This window comes from Camelus bactrianus, chromosome 7, assembly GCF_048773025.1.
Source record: "Camelus bactrianus isolate YW-2024 breed Bactrian camel chromosome 7, ASM4877302v1, whole genome shotgun sequence".
Lineage (NCBI taxonomy): Eukaryota > Metazoa > Chordata > Mammalia > Artiodactyla > Camelidae > Camelus > Camelus bactrianus.
In genome coordinates this window covers 59267395-59291085 of record NC_133545.1, presented here as the reverse complement: position 1 = coordinate 59291085, position 23691 = coordinate 59267395, and the positions used below count along the sequence as shown (strand labels likewise).

The 23691-nt window shown below is 36.7% G+C and overlaps 1 long non-coding RNA gene across 1 annotated transcript in view; it reads left to right on the top strand.

The window, feature by feature from the left end:
• Positions 1-23691, top strand: part of LOC141578170 (uncharacterized) — a 154912-nt gene that overhangs the window by 54516 nt on the left and 76705 nt on the right. Inside the window, exon 3 of the long non-coding RNA XR_012508203.1 lies at positions 11120-11211. This is a non-coding gene — a long non-coding RNA (uncharacterized LOC141578170). The remainder of the gene's footprint in view (positions 1-11119; positions 11212-23691) is intronic.

The following is a 23691-nucleotide window of genomic DNA, read 5'->3' as shown; positions in this document are numbered from 1 at the left end:
TGTTAAGCATGTTTTCATGTGCCTGTTGGCCATCTGCCTCTCCTCTTTGGAAAAATGTCTATTCAGTTCCTCTGCTCATTTTTTGATCAGGTTGTTTGCTTTTTTGATGTTGAGTTGTATGAGCTGTTTATATATGTTGAATGTTAATCCCTTATTGGTCATATCATTTGCAAATATTTTCTCCCATTCAGTAGGTTGTCTTTTCATATTGTCAGTGGTTTCCTCTGCTATGCAAAAGCCTTTAAGTTTGATTAGGTCCCATGTGTTTATTTTTGCTTTTATTTCCTTTACTTGAGGAGACAGATCCAAAAAAATATTGCTGTGATTTCTGTCAGAGTGTTCTGCCTATGTTTTCCTCTAGGAATTCTAGAGCATTCAGTCTTACATTTAGGTCTGTAATTAATTTTGAGTTTATTTTTGTATATGATGTTAAAGAATGTTCTAATTTCATTCTTGTATATGTAGCTGTTCAGTTTTCCCAGCACCACTTATTGAAGAGCCTGTCTTTTCTCCATTGTGTATTCTTGCCTCCTTTGTCATAGATTAATTGACCGTAAGTGCATGGGTTTGTTTCTGGGCTTTCTATCCTGTTCCATTGATCTATGTGTCTGTTTTTGCATCAGTACAATATTGTTTTGATTACTATAGCTTTGTAGTATAGTCAGGGAGTGTGATTCCTCCAGCTCTGTTCTTTTTTTCTCAAGATTGTTTTAGCTATTCAGAGTCCTTTATGTTTCCATCCAAATTTAAAAATTATTTGTTCTAGTTCTGTGAAAAATGCCATTGGTATTTTGATAGGGACTGGACTGAATCTGTAGATTGCCTTAGGCTGTGTGGTCATTTTAATATTGATTTTTCTAGTCCAAGAATATGGTATATCTTTCCATCTGTTTGTGTCGTCTTCAGTTTCTTTCATCAGTGTTTTATAGTTTTCTGAGTACAAGTGTTTTGCCTTCTTAGGTAGGTTTATTCCTAGACATTTTATTCTTTTTGATATGATGGTAAATGGGATTGTTTCCTTAGTTTCTCTTTCTGATAATTTTGTTGTTAGTGTATAGAAAAGCAACAAATTTCTGTCTACTAATCTTGTATCCTGTTACTTTACTGAATACATTGATGAGCTCTAGTAGTTTTCCGGTGCATTTTTAGAATTTTCTATGTATGCTATTATATCATCTGCAAATAGTACAGTTTTACTACTCTTCCAAGTTGGATTCCTTTTATTTCCTTTTCTTCTCTGATTGCTGTGGCTAGGACTTCCAGTGATATGTTGAATAACAGTGGTTTGCCTTGTTTTTGATCTTAGAGGAAGCACTTTTTCAGCTTTTCACCATTGAGTATGATGTCAGCTGTGTGTTTGTCATATATGGCCTTTATTATATTGAGGTATGTTCCCTCTATGCCCACTTTCTGAAGAGTTTTTTTCATAAATGAATGTTGAATTTTGTCAAAAGCTTTTTCTACATCTATTGAGATGATCATATGGTTTTTATTCTTCAGTTTGTTAATGTGGTGTAGCACATAGATTGATTGTGGATATTGAAACACCCTTGCATCCCTGGGATAAATCCCACTTGAACATGGTGTATGATCCTTTTAATGTGTTGTTGGATTCAGTTTGCTAGTATTTTGTTGAGGATTTTTAAATCTGTGTTTATTAGTTATGCTGCTCTGTAATTTTCTTTTTTTGTGATATCTTTGTGTGGTTTTGGTATCAAGGTTAGGCAGGCCTCACAGAATGAGTTTGGAAGTGTTCTACTCAAATCCTTTTACATGGACTTCTTTCTAGTAATAAAATTCAAAAGTTGATTACCTGGGATTTATGTTATTATCTACCAAGTAGCTGACACACCTAAGGGACAGATACCAGCTAAGGAGGGGTACTTCTCAGGATGAGGAAGATGGAGAAAGACAGAGAGAGGAGGAAAGAGGTAGAAGAGAGAGGGAATTATGAGTGAATGTATTAGCCACTGCTGTGATAAAACAGAATAAGAAAAAAAATCACAAAATCTCAGTGGCATGCAATAATAATCACATATTTATCACATATTTGTGGGTCAACTCTACAGATCTCTATTAGGCTTACTCATACATATACAAATCAGGAGAAGGTCAGTTGCCCTAGGCTGGCTGGGACCTACAGGGCTTCTCAGGTTCAAAGTGCAGGTCTGTAGGTCAGCAAACAGGCTCTGTTTCCCATATTTCTCTGAATAGCTTGCTAGCTGAGGCATGTACTTCTGATGGCAAAGGTAGAGGCCCAAGAGAGAGCAAACTCTACCACACCAAAAGCTTCAAGCCTAAGTGTCCATGACCTCTGTAAACATCTGTTGATCAAAGAAGTCACATATCCTGGACGTTAGTAGAATGGGGAAATAATAGAGACCCTGGAGAAAGGGAGTAAGAACTGTAGCAGTAACTTCATTATCATAGGAGGTAAAATAGAAGGGGGAGTGAGAGTAAGAAAGACCTGAAAACAAATAATTTCCTTTAGATCTCTGACCCACAGCAAAGCAAATGAGGAACTCATTGGTAGTGTTTGAACCTTCAAGGTGTTGGGAGTTTTATTAGAATTTATGTTCAAGAATTCTTGCTAATAACATGGTGGTGACTTTGGGGAACACATTATGTTGTGGGTCATAATCACACTTTGACAGCAACTTTTTTTCCTAATATATTGGCAATATATTTTTTCCTAATATATTTTTCTGAGCAGTGTGGGAGAAACCTTCTTTTCTGAGGGCCTGTGAATTTCCACTTACCATTAATTTTGAATCATGCTGTCATCATGACAGCTCAGGGACCTTACAGATGCACACATCAGATAAGGCAGGTAGGTGTAAGTCAGGTTGCTCTCTGAAATGTACTGTGCCTAAGTGCTATATATGGATGTGGATCCACAATGCACTTCCTATGTAAGAAAGCCAGTTAAAGAGCTCTTTAATTATTAAGGCATGTATAGCATCACTGCCAAAAAACTTGCCTCTGCAATTGGTTCTATATCCATTTGTGTGACATTATGCAAAGGAAGCTGTTTATACTCCTTGAAGTACCTTATTTTCTATACCTATAAAATGAGGTATTTAAAACATGGAGCAAAACTTACCCATATAACTAAAAGATCTATACTAAAATATTCAAGTCTATAATTTAGACAAACCTAATGTGTTCTACTTTCAGTTTTACAAAAACTTTGTTGCATAAGCATGTATTCCAACAAGTATATGGCTTCTAGCCAATGTCAGAATCAGACAACTAGAACAGACAACTAATATATTTTGTCTGCCCAGCACCCTTTCATTTGTCCATCAACTGCTTCTTTACTGTAGAAGATTCTGTTGTCAGCCAGAGGACTCTGCCTCCCACCACATTCACCACTACTAGAGAGACCATGTGACCCTAACTGGGGCAATGAGACTCTCTCTTCTGGAAATTTGTATCTGAAGGGTGATGTCCAGGGGTGGAATCCTGGAAGCAGACGTAAAGCAGATGAAGCTGAGCAATCCAGTTGCAGGGCACTAAAAAGAGAGAGAGCATTATTAAATTCCATTACCTAGGTCCTCAGAGCTGCCTGGGTTTCCACCTTTTTCAAGATTTGATTGTTCCCTTCCTTGGCTATTTAACTACTCTCTTGATAATAAATTGCTTTTTTGCTTGTGTTAGAGTCCTTTTTTTTTTTTTTTTTCGGCTTATAACCAAACAAACCATGCTTAATAATGTGTATGAAATCAGTTGGCCTTCATTGCACTCTCACTCTCCTTTGGAGAGGCTTGAAAAGCAATACCTTCATTTCTCAGGTTCCCTTGCAGCTAAGGTTCTGGTTGTAATTCAAGTTCCACCAATTTGATGCATTAGTATATAGTTTAGAAGATTGAACTGAGGCAGAGGCCATTTTCCTATTCCTTTTTGACTGTCTCTGCTCATAAACATGATTGTGAAAATCAGATTTCTCTGCAGCAGTGTTCCCCTGTTTACAGCTTCTTTGGTTAGAAGTGGTGGTGGCATTAACAGCAGCAGTGACTGCTTGCTCTGCCCTCCTGATCTCTGCATTGTAGCTTCTTAGGTACTCAGAAGCCAGAACAGCAGTGGCAGCAGATTGCTAGCAGGTTCTTGACTCAGGTGTGGCTCCAGTGGTGCCTCAGTGGTAGTAGCTGGTGAATCCATTCTGTATTATTGTGTAATCATTTCTAAAGACCTGGAGTATAGCCTGATCCTTCCACACTTCTAGTGATTTCGTAAGAACTCATTTGCTGTGTTAAATTCTTATAAATAGCTAAAATGATCTCTCTTTCCTGCATTTGAACTTTGACTAATATAGAACCCTAACTTATACAAATATATAAGTGATCTAGAAAAGGATCACATGAGCCAATCAAGTAGGAACTTGCAAATAAAGCTAATATAGAACAAGTATGATCAAATTAATTTTGAAATTGAATTTCCTCTATATACTTATCAACAAATATGTACTTATGTCATCAAGAATACAGGAGCTATAAAATTTGTATGATATAGATAAATACTGGGTTATAAGAATTCAAATTTTACAAAATAATTAAGGAGATTTCCTTATAACTTTTGCCTGATATTAATATATTATAGCAAATAGTTTTTTAATTTAAAAGTTGATTCTAAAATACATTTTGAAGAACAAAGAACTAAAAATATCCAAGATACTCCTGAAGAAGTAGCAGAACAAGGTGAGGGGACTTGCCTTACCAGATATAAATTAAATCTAAAGCAGTGACAAAAAGGTATAGTGATACTGTTACTTTGGGAGAACTGAGAACAGAATGGAATATCTAGAAAGAGACTCACACAATATAGAAACTTCATATATGTCAGGGCTGGCAGTGAGGCTCAATGGGGAAAGCATAGACTAGTTGCTCCAATATGCTAAGAAACCTAGTTACATTTTTAAAGCCCTCCTTCACTCTATTTACACACACACACACACACACACACAGACACACACACACACACACACACACACACACACACACACACACACGCTTCAAAATGGTTTGATGATTTATCTATAAATGGCAAAACTTCAAAATTTTAAAACTTTGAGGAGAAAATACAGTAGAATAGCTTTAAGACTTCTGAATAGGATTGAGTAGGGAAGACATTCTTAAACAAGGATCCCCAAATCCAAAACCATAAAAGAAAAGATCAGCCTTGTCCTTGCCTACAGTTAGTTCTTAAAAAACATAGATGTCCAGTCAGATGAAAGTCAGATGCCTCAGAGGTTGGTCGTCCACACCTGGCAGCAAAGTCACATCGAAATGACTGGAACATAATAAGAACACAGAATTAAGGACTAAGAGAAGGTGTTGTGTTGACCTGGTCTGTAAGTGTGGGTGGCCAGATGTCTGCTATGCAAGAAAGACCTGCTACTATTCTAGAAAAAGACAGGATATGTGGGAGGGATAAAATTCAACACAGAATTTCATGTCAGATCTTATTGTAATGTCTTGTTATTTTCATTTCCTATTAAATGATCTATGGTGATAAGGCTTTATGGCTTTATTTATTATAGATTCTGTTCAATGAAAACAAATGAAGAACATGTGTCCTCTCTAGTTCCCATCAATGTGAAGCATTTAAATACTACAATAGTTACTGATTTTTTTTTAATAACTGGGTGTCTGATTGTATTTTAATATAATGTAAGGTGTCAAACTGTAATAGACTTAGTGAAAGTCTATTGAAGTTTTAAAGGCCTAGGGGAGAAACTGGTGAAAAATTCTTTCCTTGGGATGAAAGAACTGTTTTAGGGGGGATGGAGAGGAAAATCATAAGGTAAGACATAGATGTGGGGAAGCAAAAATGAGCACGCTCTCAGCTAGAATTCATAGACCAGAATAGCAAAACCTAAGTATTTGAAATGAAAAACAGTTCCTCACTTTTTATACTAGAGCGAAAATACTTCTAAAAGAAAAGAGACCATTTTAATAAAATGGAGGTCTATCATAATAACAATTTAGAAACAGGATGACTGATAAAACAAGCTCCTGCTTTTTAAAAATGTGTTTCTTAAAACTATATAAACAAAACCTCCCATAGGCTAATACCCTTGAACATGTGTAGGTATTTTGCTTTTTATTTTAACACTTTTTTAAAAGTTGGGGAACAACTTTCTTGCTCAAAAGTTTCTTGACATATTAAATAAAAATGCAAATAAAGGGGAATAATGTCTTAAAAGGAAGGATCTGATGAACTTAGTCCAACAATATAAAAGCATGTATGTCTCAAAATTACTAGAGTTCCAATACTAGAGTTGGAACTAAATATTGGAACTAGAGTTCCAATAATTAGTGTTGAGACCTTGGGCAAATCTCCCAACTTTCTTGTTTTGATTTTCTTGTCTGTAGAAGGAGAGCATTATACAAAATAATATTGAAAACAAAGTGAAAAATCTAGACAAGCAGAAGGCAGGCATTAAGCACCAGAAAAGCTGCAGACTCTGAGTATTACAGGAGGCCAGAGAGGAGAAATAACAAGAACACAACAGAACTTCACTCTTTAGGAGAGACCGGATATCTAGCAAGCTGAAAAGACAGATGACATCTAACACAGGAAAACATTAACTCAGATTCAGGAGACAGAATATGAACAAGATAAAACTCCAGGTTGCAGAACTGGGGCCTAAGGACTAGGCTGCTTTCACTGAAAGGATACACGTGCTGCTGAGTGTGGGGCCAGTGCACCTTAGAGCACTCCTGTCTCAAGTCCAGCATTCGTGTTTGGGATTAGGAGAGCCTGGTCTAAAAAATGGGTCAAGAGACTCTAGGAAGGTGAGAGCAGAAGCTGGCAAACAAGGAACCCAAATAACACTGTGATTTTCAAGACATTAGGTCTCTCACTGAAAGTAACCAACAGAAGAATGAAGATTTCATTAGCACTTTCGTAGAACCAGAAAACATAGTCCTAGACAGGCTGTATGGCTGTCAGCCCAGAAACTTCACTGTAAATCATTTGGAAAATCGTGTTTGTCAACAGAAAATTAAAATGCCTTTAATGGTAGTTGCTTAAATGCTGTCTCGCGTTTTCACCACAGCCTCTTTTCCTGGGAAGAAGATTTCAAATTTGTCATTATTATCCTCTCTTAGAAGTGGCTCAGGGCAGTTGTTGTATGTAACATAAACCAAAACACAACAAACAACTTCCGAATGGGATGCCAATGTTGTATATGGAAGCAGCATGTAAACCACAAAGGGAGGAGAGTAGGCAGCAGATTTGTCAGGTTGCCAATAAAAGACAATGTCTAAATTCCCATAACCAGATCTGCCTTTAGAATATTTTATGTTTTCCAAATCAGACCTGGGGTTTTCTGGAATGATGAACAGTAACAATCTAAGCAGCTAACTCTTAATCAGTGCTACTTTGAAATTTGTAACTGAAAATTAATCAGGTCACCCCGTTGAGGCTAAGAACATGATTATGTGATAATGTTGCTCATTTCACACATGGAAAAATCCCAAGGCAGTTAGGGATTCTGTTGAGCCATTTGTATTTTTTAATTGCTTATTTAGATTTGACTTTTTAGAACTTGGTTTATATGTGGTCGCTTTCTGTGTGAGTTAATCTCTACATCACTCTGCCAGGTTTTCATACAATATCGTGCAGTGGAAAGAATGTTGGATTATGTCTCATCTTTCCTTGCAGAGAACCACCAAGTCAGGCATTTAAACTTTCTGAGACTCTCTTTGATCTGTAGGTAAGGAGAATCATACTCACTTCCAGTCATGTCATGAAATAACCTGAGGGAAACTGTGCTGAGCCTGGCACTTCACAAATAGTTTCCTTTCTTGGTCTACAGCTGGCCCCACCCTACCTACTTAACTACATTTCCTACTCACTTAAACCTGCAGCTCTTAATCTAGCAAGACATTTCTCCTTAATGTTCCTGCGATTCCAATTTTCACTTTTTGCCTTGGGTTATACTAATGTGGCCCCGTCCTCTTTACCTGATTTTTACTCATCTTTCTGGTCTAAAAGGCAAACATGTCCACACATAAACATCAACAAAATGGAAATGGATCATGTTATTTTATTTTACTCCTACCTCTAACACCTTTTCTTGGCTACATTTTTGTGTAGACAGCCATTCTTTAACTTGTGGATATCATGTGAAATGCATAAAATAGATTTACTGAAGTTTATCTATATAAAATTGATTTTTAATCCTACAAATATTCATAGGAAGAAATTTGAGTGATTCTTCATGTTGTATTTTTCTCTCAGCTAGGGCAGCTATTAAGAAGTATCTTGTGTCTTCATATTTGGTGAAATTCAGGCCATCAATAGCCTTTTGCTTGTATTTTCTGGATAGTAAAATGAGATTATTTAGTCAATGCTTCAAATAGTGTGATATGTGATGATTTTTAAACAACATGCTGTAATTTTCCGTCAAGGCTATTTTAAAAATAATATTGAGGCAAAAATGGAGTTTTTTTTGTTTTTTTGGTTTTTTTTTGCCAACAGATTATGGTTTGGTAAATGATTTGTTAGGATTTAAGCAAAGCGCTTAGTGGTAAGGTGATATAACCAGAACACATTCTCAAGAGGTGAATTACATTTATCAATCAAATGAAAAATGTGTTTGAGTACTAGAACACATGTCAATCCATGTGATTCCTTGCCTTCAGTCAATGGAAGGTAAATCTAGCCAACTATGTTTGAGTGTATTTGTCAGCTTTGTTCACACGGTTTATATTTAAATTCAAAACTACTACCTTTCTTTGGAGGAGGGTAGGTAACTAGGTTTATTTATTTTTTTAATGGAAGTATTAGGGATTGGACCCAGGACCTATTGCATGCTAAGCATATACTGTACTACTGAGCTGTATGGATTTGCAGATACTAACTACTATATATAAAATAGATAAACAAAAAGTTTATACTGTATAGCACAGGAGACTATATTCAATATCTTGTAGTAGCCTATAATGAAAAAGAATATGAAAATGAATATATGTATGTATATGTATGACTGAAACATTATGCTGTACACCAGAAATTGGCACAATATTGTAAACTGACTATACTTCAATAAAAATATATATACAACAAAAACAAAAACCCCTGCTACCTTGATTTATTAGTTCCAAGCTGGAGACTCATCCTATCCTCTTCTAGAACATTCTCCATCTGTACTATTAATGTCTCTGTCTCATAAAATAAACCTTATTTTCTTTGTTTACTGAGACCTTATTCTTTAGAAAATAAAAAGGGAGCAGTGACACTATTTTGCATGGACTGTTATGATAGGGGATTTTTAGTGTTTTTTTCCCGGGTGGAAGACAGACATGCTCTCCCTGTGTTAGAGAAAATTACTTGGGGGATGGTCTTTAGCCCTTTGAGTTGCCCATCTATTTGAGAACCTGCTGAGCATGATTACAAATCACGAGTTGGTCTTGGGTTTTCCCAAGCTGGCTGCAGAGACAACTTGTCTAGGCGCCCAGTGAATAGCCACAGCCCACAGAGAATGTGTGTTTACCCAGACCTTTTCCATAGTTTACTTCTGAAAATTGGTTCGGCCACATGGGAATCTAGTTAGACTCTTGGAATTATAATCTTTGACTGGCAGTAGCCCAAAAAAAATTTTTTGTAGGATTTGGAAATCAGATTGGGGCTTAGAGAAAGAGCAAAGAATAGTAGGAGTCCAAATCTAAGCTTCTTTTAGGCCCACCTGAAATCCATAGGCTTTAAAGCATACGTTTCCATTACCAAATCATCCATTTCTACTAGATGGAAGTAGGGAGCAGAATTTTAGTGTGACAGTGAAAGATAATATTTCAGTTATGCAGCTCACTTGAAAGATAAAGGTATATGAAAACTTCCCTGTATATGATCCACTATTAAACTAGACATATTTCACTCAGTTATCTAGAAGAATAGATTTTTGTAGCATAAGGTCAATTTTATAGTATACACCTGTGTTATTTCAGACACAGATCAATGTCAGTGCAATGGTTGATAAACTGAAGTGTAAAGTTGATAGATAAACTCTATCCTTGGGAATCTTCATACTATTATATCTACATTTCTGAGTTCAAGAAGAGAACAATTAAGACATGCTTTATTTGAAAATGCGTTGCTTTTCTTGTTAAGGATAAGCCATAGTTACTAATAGAAAGAAAAAGCTTACCTATAGTAGAAACCTAGCAAAAAAAATGTGCTATGCAATGAAGAACTTCCTTTTCCAGTTCTAACATTCAGTAGCTGAAAGCAGATCGTTGCCATAAAGAAGTATTTACCAATTTTAAAAGGTCTTGGCCCATCATAGCTAGTGTTAGATTTGGAATATAGCTTTTGTTGCCAAGGTGACAAACACTTATAAATATAACACATCTTCTAATGTGCTTTTAACTCGGTATTTTTATGGCTTTTAAATCAGATACCATTAGCAAATATATTAGGTAATTTAGCTGAAAGACCATTTTCCTCTAACACTTTTTGTTACATTTCCCCAGGTATTTTAGTAAATGTCTGTTGTGACATTCTACTCCTGCTAGGCTTCCAATGTAGGGGGATACATAAAGTACATCTGGTAAAGATTAACATATATTACCTTGCCTTTTTTGTATTGATCACCAAAAATGTATAAAAGAGAGTTAAATTTATAGTCTCCTTGAAGAGCAGTCATTGTTCCTGTTGTTATTTTGGGGTCTATACCCACTCCCTCAAATAACAATCTGGTTTAAGATTCCATATACAGCGGAAAAGGGTTTGGGACAGAGTAAAACTATATGTTAACACTCCGCAAAACCTCTACACCTAAATGCTTTCTCTCAGATATCTAAAAAAGAAGGCTATGGGGAAAATAATTGCAGTAGACCATCTGGAGCCCTAGTATATTTACAAGTCAGTTTATTGTTCCAAAGAATAAATTCAGCAGTCCAAGCAGGGAAGGAATTAGCTCTAAATATATTCACTGGATTTTTAAAAGAAGACTTGTGAGGTGCGCAAATTTGTCACAGCAACGATTAAATCAGATGAGACATATTTAGTTTAAGCCCAAATTTGCGTTTATTATTACTGTATCAGAAATTCTTCTTAGAAGATTGTCCATTAATTCATTCATTCTCTTTTCTTTCATTCATTCAACCAACAGACATTTAAGAAGCATCAACCATTTTTCAAGCATTGGAGTTACAAAGATGAGCAAGTCCTGGCCCTTGAGAAGAATGTGATATCAGGAAAGAGGTAGGCAAATAAATGAAGTATTACAACACTCTGATAAGTGCTAAGGTAGAGACTGCACACAAGAAGGGGTCAGAGATTAGTCCCCCCAAAGGAAAGATTCTTTGCAAATTGTTTTTAGAGAATTAAGATGGAAAAGAGGAATATATATTTTACTTTACAGCAAAACTCTTGAAGTTAATGTTTTATATAGTGAATCAGGAACTGCGACTTCCTTGCTGTGTAATCCTGAATGCTTCTCTGTGCCTCAGTTATTCCACCTTTGTAATGTAGATAGTTATCCTTGCCGCCTGCATAGCTCATAGAAGACTGTTGGTAGGAATAATGGGATACAAGTGGTGGAGCTCTTTGAATTATTTGGAAAAGAAAAATGCTATGTAAACACACAGCATCCTTATTATTCCAAGCAGTAGCATTTTGGATAATTGCCTTATAATACTGCACCTTTGTGTGTGTGTGTGGTTTGTTTCTTTATAGAAAGTGCTAATGTTGAGTTTCTCTAATAACTTTGGAAGCAATTTTAATCCAGCAGACAAAACATAATAATCTTTAGAGTAAGTTAAATCCCTTTGTATTTGAGTAGATTTTGTTAATTACCAAGGTCTTAGGCAATCTTACCACCATTATGAAAAGCAGTGCCCAGTGATCCCCATTCTCTCAGTGAGTATCAGAAAGACACTATTGTGAACGGGCCAGAAGCTTCTTTACAATAGACGAGACACAGAGTGTGCATGTGTGTGTGCACATACACTTGCATGGTGTGTGTGCGCTTGAGCCTGAGGCTTGCCAGAAAGAGCTGGGAACGAGCTGAGACTGGCTAGCATACCTGAGGCAGCTGTTACACCATGGCGCCTAGATTCTTCTCTCAGACTCCAGGCTGGCTCCCCTCCTCCTCCTCCTCATTTTCCTTTTCTTAGTCTCTCTAACTCTGTCTCACCGTCTTTCTTCCTCCTCCCTGTGACTTAGTGGGAGATTTCCATGGCCTAAGACTATGCCCCAGTCCTAGTGCCCGGCATTCCAGGACTGTCTGGCTAATGGAAGAACCCCTACTGGTCAGGACATGAAGTCTCAGAGAAAAATGATCTTCAGCACTCTCACCTGTTTTATCTTTTCTTTCACCCACTCATTCTCTCTCTGTATTCTCTCTTTCTCTCTCTCTCTCAACCCCACCCCACCTCACACTCCCTCTCTATCTCTCTTTCTCTCTAGTTCTCACCTTGATTTTTGTGCTGGAGATTAGCCATGAATTACTTGGCAACCAGGGAAAGTGGCAGTTCAAGGCAGATCTGCTCTTGGGTTCTGAAACTTGCTTCGGGCTATCTCAACAAGACCCATCTATCAACTCGACCTGGGATTTGCCAAGGCAGTCCAGTCATTCATTTTATAGAAGAGGCAGCCTGTATTAAGGAGCCTGTATTAATCCTTCCTCTTCCCCTAGAAGTGTGCTGCTTAGAAAGCTTCCTCCAGGAACAGTGAGGTTACACAATAAATAGCTACATAGCTGGCTGCAGGAATTTAAAAAACTATACAAGAAACTTTACTTTTCAGTTTACTATGGCTTCTCATGGTTTGAAGTAGTTTTCCACAGGCCACCACTGGAATTGGACAGAATTAATATAGCCAACCAGGGTGAACTTTCCTAGGGAAGAATGCCAGTGCTAAACCAGCATGAGAAAGGCAAAGAACCCTAGGCCTTTGACAAGGGTATCACATGTATCACCACTGGAAAGGCCAATGATATTAATCCTAAGAGATGGTCTCTGGTTACATTTCATGGACTTGGAACCCACTGACAGAAAAGAGCAATTACTTATAGTCATATTTTTAAAAAATTTGACAAAAATCCTAATCATGGTATATTTAATATCTCAATTAATAAGCCTTCTACAATAGTAACATGTCAACTTTGGTTCAAGAAATCCACTCCAGTTGATAGTCATCCAGGAAACATCTTTCATGCCCACATATTAAATTTAATCTGCCACCCCTGCTTTATAAGACTTTGTATTCATCTGCTGAAGAAAAGATGCTTATTTTATCATTCGAACTTAACAGCTTGCTTTAGCAAAGCTGATAGGTAGGAGTTTAGAAGATATTCATTGAATGCCTATTTTGTATATTTACAAAAGAGGTAGATTTAAGGGAGTTACCCAAAAGCAATATGTTTTTTGTCCCACCATTATCCTATTGGTCTTCCTTTCATTCAACAGATTTATCTGTCATGAAGAATTTAAGTTTCATATTTTCCTCTGTCAGTTGTGAAAAGGCCTGTCAGCTGGGGCTTATACTACAGTTTGCCAAAAGGCCTATAGCATACAATGACAATACAATCTTATATTTGTGCTCCCAGTCTCCAGATAATCCCTCACTTTCCTCCTCTGCAGCCTGGTTATAATCGGGCTTAAGTTGCATATTCTGTTTTTAGCCAGATTTTGCTGATAAATGCTATCAGCAAGACTGAAATGAAATGCAGCAGGTTTAGCTCTTATTACCAGTGTAGAACGTGCCTTGGGAGTAGTGTGTGTCATACTGAGACAGTGGTTGTATAAAACCATTTAATTCACAGAAACTAAATAAAGGAATGTTAATGGGACTGGCTTTTATCTGCTGAAAGTTCCAAGGTCTTTTATTTGTGCACCTGAAAATACAGACCTTTGATTAACATTCCAGGAGATGTGCCAGAGATACCGGGCCATTTCCTATATCATTTCCGATAAGGATATAATCTTGAAAGAAAACTGTGCAAAGTCTTAACATTGGTCGATACCTTCAAATACAGGAGACTTTGTTTTTGGTGTTTTTATTTTCAGTTCACATATACCCCTAATGTAAGAAAGATATAAATTCCCCACATTTATACAAAAGCAACCATAGTCTTATTAAATTGAAACCATATAAATAGTTGGAGGCCTACAAATGATTCTTTTCATAACCTGCTGGGTCTGCAGCAAAATGTAAAGGACTGGTATATTAGAAAAATTCATCATTGCCTCAGCCAAGGAGAGGGAAGGGTTAATCATCATTCCAAGAACTCTGGAGTGAAACAAAAGCTTGCAGCCTGACACCAAAATAACATCACAATGAGAAGTGAAATTGCTTCTAAGGCTAAATTGCTTCATTTGAAAATTGTAGTGATACTGAGAACAATTATGTCACTTAAACTTTCACAGTTTTGTTTTTATAAATCAGTTGTAAAACTATCATGTGGTTTAACTGCAATTATTTAATAAGGGCATTTGTAATTGTCCAACATAATCAATTATGCTTCAATCAGGTTCTTCTCTGAAACTGTGTTTTTGTTAGCGGCTGAGTCATTCTTATGGTAATACATACTTTTTGAAAAAGCCAAATAAAATCATTGTTTTCCAGGAAAGTTATTCCCCACTCTGACTGCAAAGCACTTCCCCAACTGCAAACTGAGTCTTAGAGTTCTTTTTTTTCTCTCCTTGTCTTAAAAACTAAACATCTACTCAAAGCATGTGAAGAAAAAACATACTGCTGAATAATAGGGGAAGTATAAGTTAGTTCTTTAAGAGTCATGGTAGTGTTGTCAAGTATGTTTTCTAAGCTGAGACCAGGGCCAGAGGCCAGGGGAGCATGGAGTGGTGCATGTGAGTTACCCAGCAGGAGCCCATACAATGTTGGTACCACAAGTCGCAGATCATGACTTTGATTTTCTAAGGAGAGATTAATCATGGGCTGAGCCTAGGCAGGCTCAGGCCTCCCAGAGACTAGAGGATTTCTGTTGCTGTGTTGTGCAATTTGTGGGCTATTTAGTCCACTTTGGACTGCCTAGAGAGCTATGTTTTCCTTCCAGATTTCAAGTAAGTCTCTGCTAATGCCTTATCTCTGTGTTTTGCCTGGTTCATTCTGATCTCTGTACTTACTGGCTTGACCAAGAGTTTTCTCATGAAGCTAGGCTCTCAGCCTCTCTTTCCTTTCTCCTCCTTTTCTCTTCTTTAGACAGATTCTCCCTTACTTTGACTCCTGTTTTGTATTTTCTGATTCTCTAAAGATTCTCACTACTTCCTGGAAGATACCAATGCTTTTCCTCTCTCTGCTGTACATCCTTCCCTTAGAGCAGATGCTTCTACTTAAGAGCATTTCCTCATTTCAATCACTCTTCAAAAGAATGACTGAGTCCTGCTGGTGATATAAAATGTTTAGTTTCAGCCACATGGATTCAGCAGAAACTGGAGTAGGAATCCAAACAAAGGAGTCACCACACTGGAACCAGTGAATTTGTTGTTTCAAAATCCAAATCTGAGAGTATCACTTCCCAGTTTAAGAGCAGTCCCTGGTGTTCCTTTATCTTAAGCTAAAAGCCAAAGGTTCTGTGTGCTCTGTCCCAACAAGTTCTTGAGTTTTTCTCACACCTTCTTTCCCTTCACTTTTTGTCCTAACTACACAGGCCTTCTCTGTAAAATGGCCACTTTCTCTTCCAGCCCAAGGCCTGTACATCTGCTGTTCCCGCTGCTTGTGATGTTCACCAAACCAAACTGCATATCCCTTACCAGGCATGTTCTCACTCATTTCTCTTACCTCTTTCAGACCAAGCATCACTGCTTCAGGAAAACCAACACAGATGCCCTGAACCATGAACACATTCTCCCTGTTGTATGCTTATAGGATGACAGACTTTTCCTTCAAGTTCTTTTTCATACTTGTCATGTTATATTTATTTGTACTAATATTTGATAATTATCCCATTCTAATAGCTCCTCTTCAAGAGCAGGGGCTTTGTTTTTGCTTTGCCTGGTGTCTCTACACTCAGCAGGAACTCAGTTTATTTCTTCTGAATGAATAAACTCTTTGGGGTTCCTTGAAACTTTATATCAAAAAATAAGGGGAGCAGATTTCTTAAACCAGGGTCAGGCAGCAGGGTTGAAAAAACACCTTCATGTGTGTCCATGGAGAAATGCACAATGACAAACTGAAACTAGCCTAAGCATCAATAGAAGAACAAATAAGTAAATTGTGCTATGGTCACAAAGCATAATACTATGCAGCAGTTAAAAATAATGAGTTAGTATCATATGTGTCCACATGGCTAAATCCTCCAAAGATACACATAAAGAAAACTGTCAAAAAAAAAAAATACATGTTTGTTTATTTGTCTAGAGTCCATGGAAGAGTACTCAGAAACAAGAGCGACAATATAAGTAAGTACTAGATCTGGGGATGAAATTTAGGAAGTGTGGGAAGATGAGGCCTGCAGAGTTCTGTCATTCCTTTTCATGTCATTCCCCAGCCAGATTACAGTAAGAGGTATGTAATCAATCCCTGTTCTTTTTTTGGCCACATTGCTACTATTTACTTTCTGGGGTAGTCCTTAATTGCATGTGGGAACAAACATATCTCCAAAGGGTAAAGATTAGAGAATCATAATCATTTATAAATAGAAAAAGTAAAAGGAAATAAACTAGAGAATAATAACAATATAGAAGAAAATCAGTAATATACCAAAATAATAAACTTTAATAACTCTTTTCAAAATATTATACGGGACTAAGATTTTAAATATAGCAAGATACAGAAGATCTCAGAGGCCTAGTAGAAAGTTGAAAATTAAGTTAAATAGGTAAAAATTCTCCAAGACTCATACTCAACTCTAGAGTGGGAGACACTAGAAACAGAGAATCTAAAGCATTATGGCTTTATTCGTAGTATAAGCTAACTCTCTCCCTTTCTCTCTTTTTTTCTTCTTTTCTTTTCCTTTCCTTTTCTTTCTTTCTTCCTTCCTTCCTTCCTTCCTTTCTTTCTTTCTTTCTTCCTTTCTTTGGTGGAATTGGAAAGTTTTAGAAGCCACTCTTTCTCAAAATATATTCCGTACTCACTTTACTACAATACCTTCAAATCGTTTCCTTATTGACTCTTGAGTCAGTGCACTGAAGAACACTCTTAAACCTATAGGATTAGAATGACAAGAGTACCTTATTATTTTAGATTAGATGAGGAAACTGATGCTTGGAGAGTTAAGGTAACTTTCTAAGGCCACCCAGCTGTCATGCAGCAGACTGGGTACTAGAACCCAGTACTCCTCATTTCTGGTCCATTGTTCTTTCCAGTGTTGCATCTAGGGGCCATGATACAAAACCTATATCAATTGTTAATGCTGCGGTTTGCATTTATTTAGCTATGTAGTCATTCAGCTGGTACCTGAGGGACAAAGACAAAGGAAATATCAGATAAAAACTGCCATATATATATACACATACACACACACACACACACACACACTGGAATATTGTTCAACCTTTAAAAGGAATGAAATTCTGACACATGATACAACATGGATGAATCTTGAAGATATGCTAAGTGAAATAAGCCAGATACAAAAGGACAATATTATATGATTCCGCACATATGAGGTACCTAGAGTAGTCAAATTCATAGAGACAGAAAGTAGAATGGTTGTTGCCAGGGGCTAGGGAAGGGGCAGAATGGGCAGCTATTGTTTAATGATTACAGAGTTTCAGTTTGGAAAATGGCAAGATTCTAGAGATGGATAGTGGTAATGTTTGCATAACAGTGTCAATATTCTTAATGCCACTAAGTTGTACACTTGAAAATAGTTAAGATAGCAGATTTTATTTTATATATATTTTAGCATAATTTAAAAGAAATCAGATGAGAAATCATGAATTATGGATTGTAACCCAAGAAGGCAAGTGTGGTAGGAATTACAGGCATACAGAAAGGACTAAGAAAGTACTAGATAATTGAGGTGGGTGTGAAGTGGAAAAGGGAGAAAGAGAGGAAAAGTGAAGGACCTATTGTCTAGACCAGCTGTTCAATAGAACTGTCTGTCATGGTGGAAAGGCTCTTTATCTGTGCTATTGTGGTAGCCAGTATACCCTAGCCACCTTTAAGTGTTTAAAATGTGGTTGGTTAGTGCGACAGAGGAACTGAATCTTTTATTTAATTTGATTTTTAATTAATTTACATTTAAATAGCAGAGGTCTGGGCATTCTATTATTGGTAATTTAACTTAAAGTACCTGCATTTCTGCTTCTTCTAGATCCCTTTCTATAAATTCAAGCACCATTCACGTATTCATTCAGGCACTTGTAGGAGATGTAGTATATCTCCTGTGTGCTAGATGCTTGCTAAGCAATAGGAATAAAAGAGAGTTAGAAGAATTCTCTACATTACTGGGAAATAAATAAGTGTAATCACTCTGACAAACAGTGTGGCCATGTGTCCTGAGGTTAGAAATTTTCATACCCTGCAACCCAGTGCTTCTACATCCTAAAGAAGTTTTCATATGTACTCAAGGGGACATGAACTCTCAAAATCATAAAAAGCTTGAAGATTAATGAAAAACAGATAAATCAGGCTTTGTTTATAAAACAATACCATGCAGTAGTTAAAATTAATGGAGGAGTGGCATACCTACCGATACAGCTAAACCACCAAAACACAACAGCAGAAAAAAATTCATTGTAGAAGGATACACATAGGATGATATCATTTTTAAAAGCCTTTTTAAAAAACTTGCAAAGTTATTCGTTATGGCTACATAGATACATACACATGTAGTAAATGTAAAATATGTGTGGACACGAGAGACAGCACATTCAGGGTAGTGGATACTTCTGCCAACCACACACCATATCTCAGAAATGGGTCTAGAAGCCTCTACTCCAGCAACAGGGGAGCAGACCTGGCCCCTGTCAAGGCTGTGACAACCACAGAACAAAAAATGAAGCCCCACTCAACAACAACAATCAGGGCAGGCTCTAATCACCACAATACCAACCACATCCCCAATAAAAGGAATAACAGCCAACACACACAGAAGAAAGATGTGGCAACCATCATACTAAGAATAGCCCTTGCAACAAAACTATTAGATGCACACAGTCTACACAGGAATGCTCCCACTTTAAATAAAAACAAACAAACAAAAAAACAGCTCAAGATCACAGTAGATAACTGATACTCCTAAATCCACAGAGCCAGAGAAATATAAGTAAAATGAAGAAGCAGAGGAACCACTCCCAATTAAAAGAACAAGAGAAGTCCCCTCAAAGAATGATCAATGAGATAGACCTCAACAATCAATTACATCATGACTTCAAAGGGGGTGAAGAAAGCACTGAAGGCAATAAGAGACTATGAATAGAGACAAAGAATAGTATATGAAGATATTTCATGCAAATGGAAATGACAAGAAAGCGGGAACTGCAATTCTCAAATCAGACAAAATAGACTTTAAAATAAAGTCCATAAAGAAAGACATTATATAATGATCAAAGGAGCAATACAAGATGAGGATATTACACTCGTTAACATATATGCACCCAACATAGGAGCACCTAAATATATAAAACAATATTTAACAGACATAGAGGGAGAAAATTGATTGGAATACAACAATAGTAGGAGACTTTAACACCCCACTAACATCATTGGACAGGTCTTCCAGACAGGAAGTCAGTAAGGCAACAAATACTAAATGACACAATGAAAGAGTTGAATTTGGTTGATATTTCTAGGACATTACATCCTCCCAAAACAGAATGTGCATTCTTTTCAAGTGCTCATGGAACATTCTCTAGGAGACCACATACTCAGGCACAGAAGAAACCTCAACAAATGTAAGAGGATAGAAATCATTTCAAGCACCTTCTCTGACCACAATGCCATGAAACTAGAAATCATCGACAAAAACAAATGAGAAAAAAACGACAGCATGGAAACTAAGCAACATGCAACTAAAAAATCAGTGGGTCAATGATGAAATCAAAGAAGAGATTAAAAAATACCTTGAGAAAAATGACAGTGAAAACACAGCCACACAAAATCTATAGGATGCAACATAAGCAGCCCTAAGAGGGAAGTTCATCGTGATACAGGTCTTCCTCAAAAAACAAGAGCAATCTCAAATAAACAATCTAAGCTACCACCTAAAAGAATTAGAAAAAGAAGAACAAATAAAACCAAAAGTCAGCAGAAGGAAAGAAACAATAAAGATCAGGGAGGAAATAAATAAAATAGAGATTTAAAAAAATAGAAAAAATTGAATCAAACCAAGAGCTGGTTTTTTGAAAGAGTAAACAAAATTGACAAACCTCTGGCCAGACTCACCAACAGGAAAAGAGAGAAGACACAAATAAACAAAATATGAAATAAAAATAGAGAAATTACAACCAACACCACAGAAATACAAAAAATTCGTAAGAGAATGCTATGAACAACTATATGGCAGTATTGGACAACTTAGAAGAAATGGACAAGTTTCTAGAAACATACAGTCCACCAAAACTGAATCAAGAAGAAATGGATCATTTGACAGACCAATCACTAGAGGTGAAATAGAATCAGCGATAAAAAACCTCCCTGCAAATAAAAGTCCAGGACCAGATGGCTTCATTGGGGAATTCTATCAAACATACCAAGAAGAGCTCATACCGATCTGTCTCAAACACTTCCAAAAGATTGAAAAGGAGGGAATACTCCCAAACTCATTCTATGAGGCCACCATCACCCTAATACCAAAGCCAGACAAAGGCACTACCAAAAAAAGAAAACTATAGGCCAATATTCTTGATGAACATAGATGCAAAAGTCCTCAACAAAATATTTGCAAATGGAATCCAGCATGTAAAAAAGATCATACACCATGGTCAAGTTGGGTTCATCCCAGAGACACAAGAATGGTTCAACATTTGCAAATTAATCAGCATGATACACCACATCAACAAGAGAAAGGACAAAAATCACATGATCATCTCAATAGATGCAGAAAAAGCATTTGATAAAATTTAATACCCATTTATGATAAAAACTGTAACCAAAATGGGTACAGAGGGAAATACTTCGTATAATAAAAGCTACTTATGACAAACCTAGAGCCAGCATAACACTCAATGATGAAAAGTTGAAAGCCTTCCCACTAAAATCTGGAACAAGACAAGGATGCCCACTGTCACCACTTCTATTCAACATAGTATTGGAAGTCCTAGCCATGGCAGTACTATACATAGCAATACTATCTATCGAAAACCCTAAAGGCTCCACACAGAAGCTACTGATAAAAGAATTCAGCTGATAAAAGAACTCAGCAGATAAAAGAATTCAGCAATGTAACAGGATAAAGATTAACATACAGAAATCAGTTACATTTCTTTACACTAACAATGAAATATCAGAAAAGGAAAGTAAAGAAACAGTCCCTTTTAAATTGCATCCAAAAAAAAAATACTTAGGAATAAATCTGACCAAGGAGATGAAAGACTTATACATGGAGAACTGCAAAACACTGATTAAAGAAATTAAAGATGACTTAAAGAAATGGAAAGCTATCCCATGTTCTTGGATTGGAAGAATTAATATTATTAAAATGGCCATACTACCCAGGGCAATCTACAGATATAATGTAATGCCTATTAAATTACCCAGGACATTTTTCACAGAACTAGAACAAATAATCCTAAAATTTAAATGGAATTACAGAAGACCCAGAATTACCAAAGTAATATTGAAGAAAAAGAATGAAGCTGGAGGAATAACCCTTCCAGACTTCAGTCAATACCAGAGAGCTACAGTAATCAAAATAGCATGGTGTATTGGTACAAAAACATACATATGGATCAGTGGAACAGAATAGAGGGCCCATAAATAAACCCGCAAACCTTTGGTGAATTAATCTTTGACAAAGGAGGCAAGAATATACAATGGAGTAGACAGTCTCTTCAGCAAATGATGTTGGAAAAACTGGACAGCTGCATGTAAATCAATGAAATTAGAATACTCTATCATACTATACACACACACACACACACACACACAAACTCAAAATGGCTTAAAGACTTAAACATAAGACAAGACACTATAAACCTCTTAGAAGAAAACATAGGCAAAACATTCTGTGACATACATTGCAGCAATGTTCTCCAAGGGCAGTCTACCCAGACAATAGAAATAAAAGCAAAAATAGACAAATGGGACCTAATTAAACTTACAAGCTTTTGCACAGCAAAGGAAACCATAAGCAAAACAAAAAGACAACGTATGGAATGGGAGAAAATGTTTGCAAAAGGTGAGACTGACAAGGGCTTAATTTCCAGAATATATAAACTGCTCACAGAACTTCATAATAAGAAGACAAATGACCTAATCCAAAAATGGGCAGATGACTGAAACAAGCAATTCTCCAATGAAGACACAAATGGGCAATAGACACATGCAAAAATGCTCAATATCGCTAATTGTCAGAGAAATGCAAATCAAAACTACAATGAGGTATCACCTCACACCAGTCAGAATGACCATCATTCAAAAGTCCACAAACGATAAATGCTGGAGAGGCTGTGGACAAAAGGGAACCCTCCTACACTGCTGGTGGGAATGTAGTTTGGTGTAGCCACTGTGGAAAACAGTATGGAGATTCCTCAAAAGACTAGGAATAGACTTACCATATGACCCAGGAATCCCGCTCCTGGGCATATATCCAGAGGAAACTCTAATTCAAAAAGATCCATGCACCCCAATGTTCATAGCAGCACTATCTACAATAGCCAAGATATGGAAACACCCTAAATGTCCATTGACAGATGACTGGCTAAAGAAGTTGTGGTATATATATTATACAATGGTATACTACTCAGCCATAAAAAATAATAAAATAATGCCATTTACAGCAACATGGATGGCCCTGGAGATTGTCATTCTAAGTGAAGTAAGCCAGAAAGAGAAAGAAAAGTACCATATGATACTACTTATATGTAGAATCTAAAAAAATAATAATAGTAACAAATGAACTTTTTTACAAAAAGGAAGCAGACTCACAGACATAGAAAACAAACTTATGGTTACCAGAGGGGGAAAGTAGGTGAGAAGGGATAAATTGGGAGTTTGAGATTTGCAGATACTAACTCATACATATAAAATAGATAAACAATAAGTTCATACTGTATAGCATAGGGAACTATATTCAATATCTTGTAATAACATGGTGAAAAAGAATATGAAAACAAATATATGTATGTTCACGTATGACTGAAGCATTATGCTGTACACCAGAAATTGGCACAACATTGTAAACTGACTAAAGTCCAATAAAATACATATATATGAAAAAAAAAAAAAAAAGAAACAACTGATTGGGATTGGCTCAGGCCTGGCTCTGTGATCCAAGCCAGGGCAGTCATCTGTGTAAAGGGGGTGGAGTGGGGAGTGATGGAATGGAACAGGGAGAGACTTGAACCATGGGGACCCAAAAGGAAGCTCTTGTAAGTGTCTAAGTGACAGAGGTGGCAGCCTGAATTGTGGTAATAGCAATGAAGACATGGACGAGACTGGTTGATGGGATGCCATGGTTGACTCTGTAGGGCTTGGTGCCTGGTTGAGTGAAGGAAGTGCTCTTACCATAATAAAATAAAAACTTTTAACCTCTAATGCTGGTACTTAGTATACATTAAGTGCTTAATAAATACTAGTTTCTTGTCCTTTTCTTTACTCTTTTTCTTGCTACTG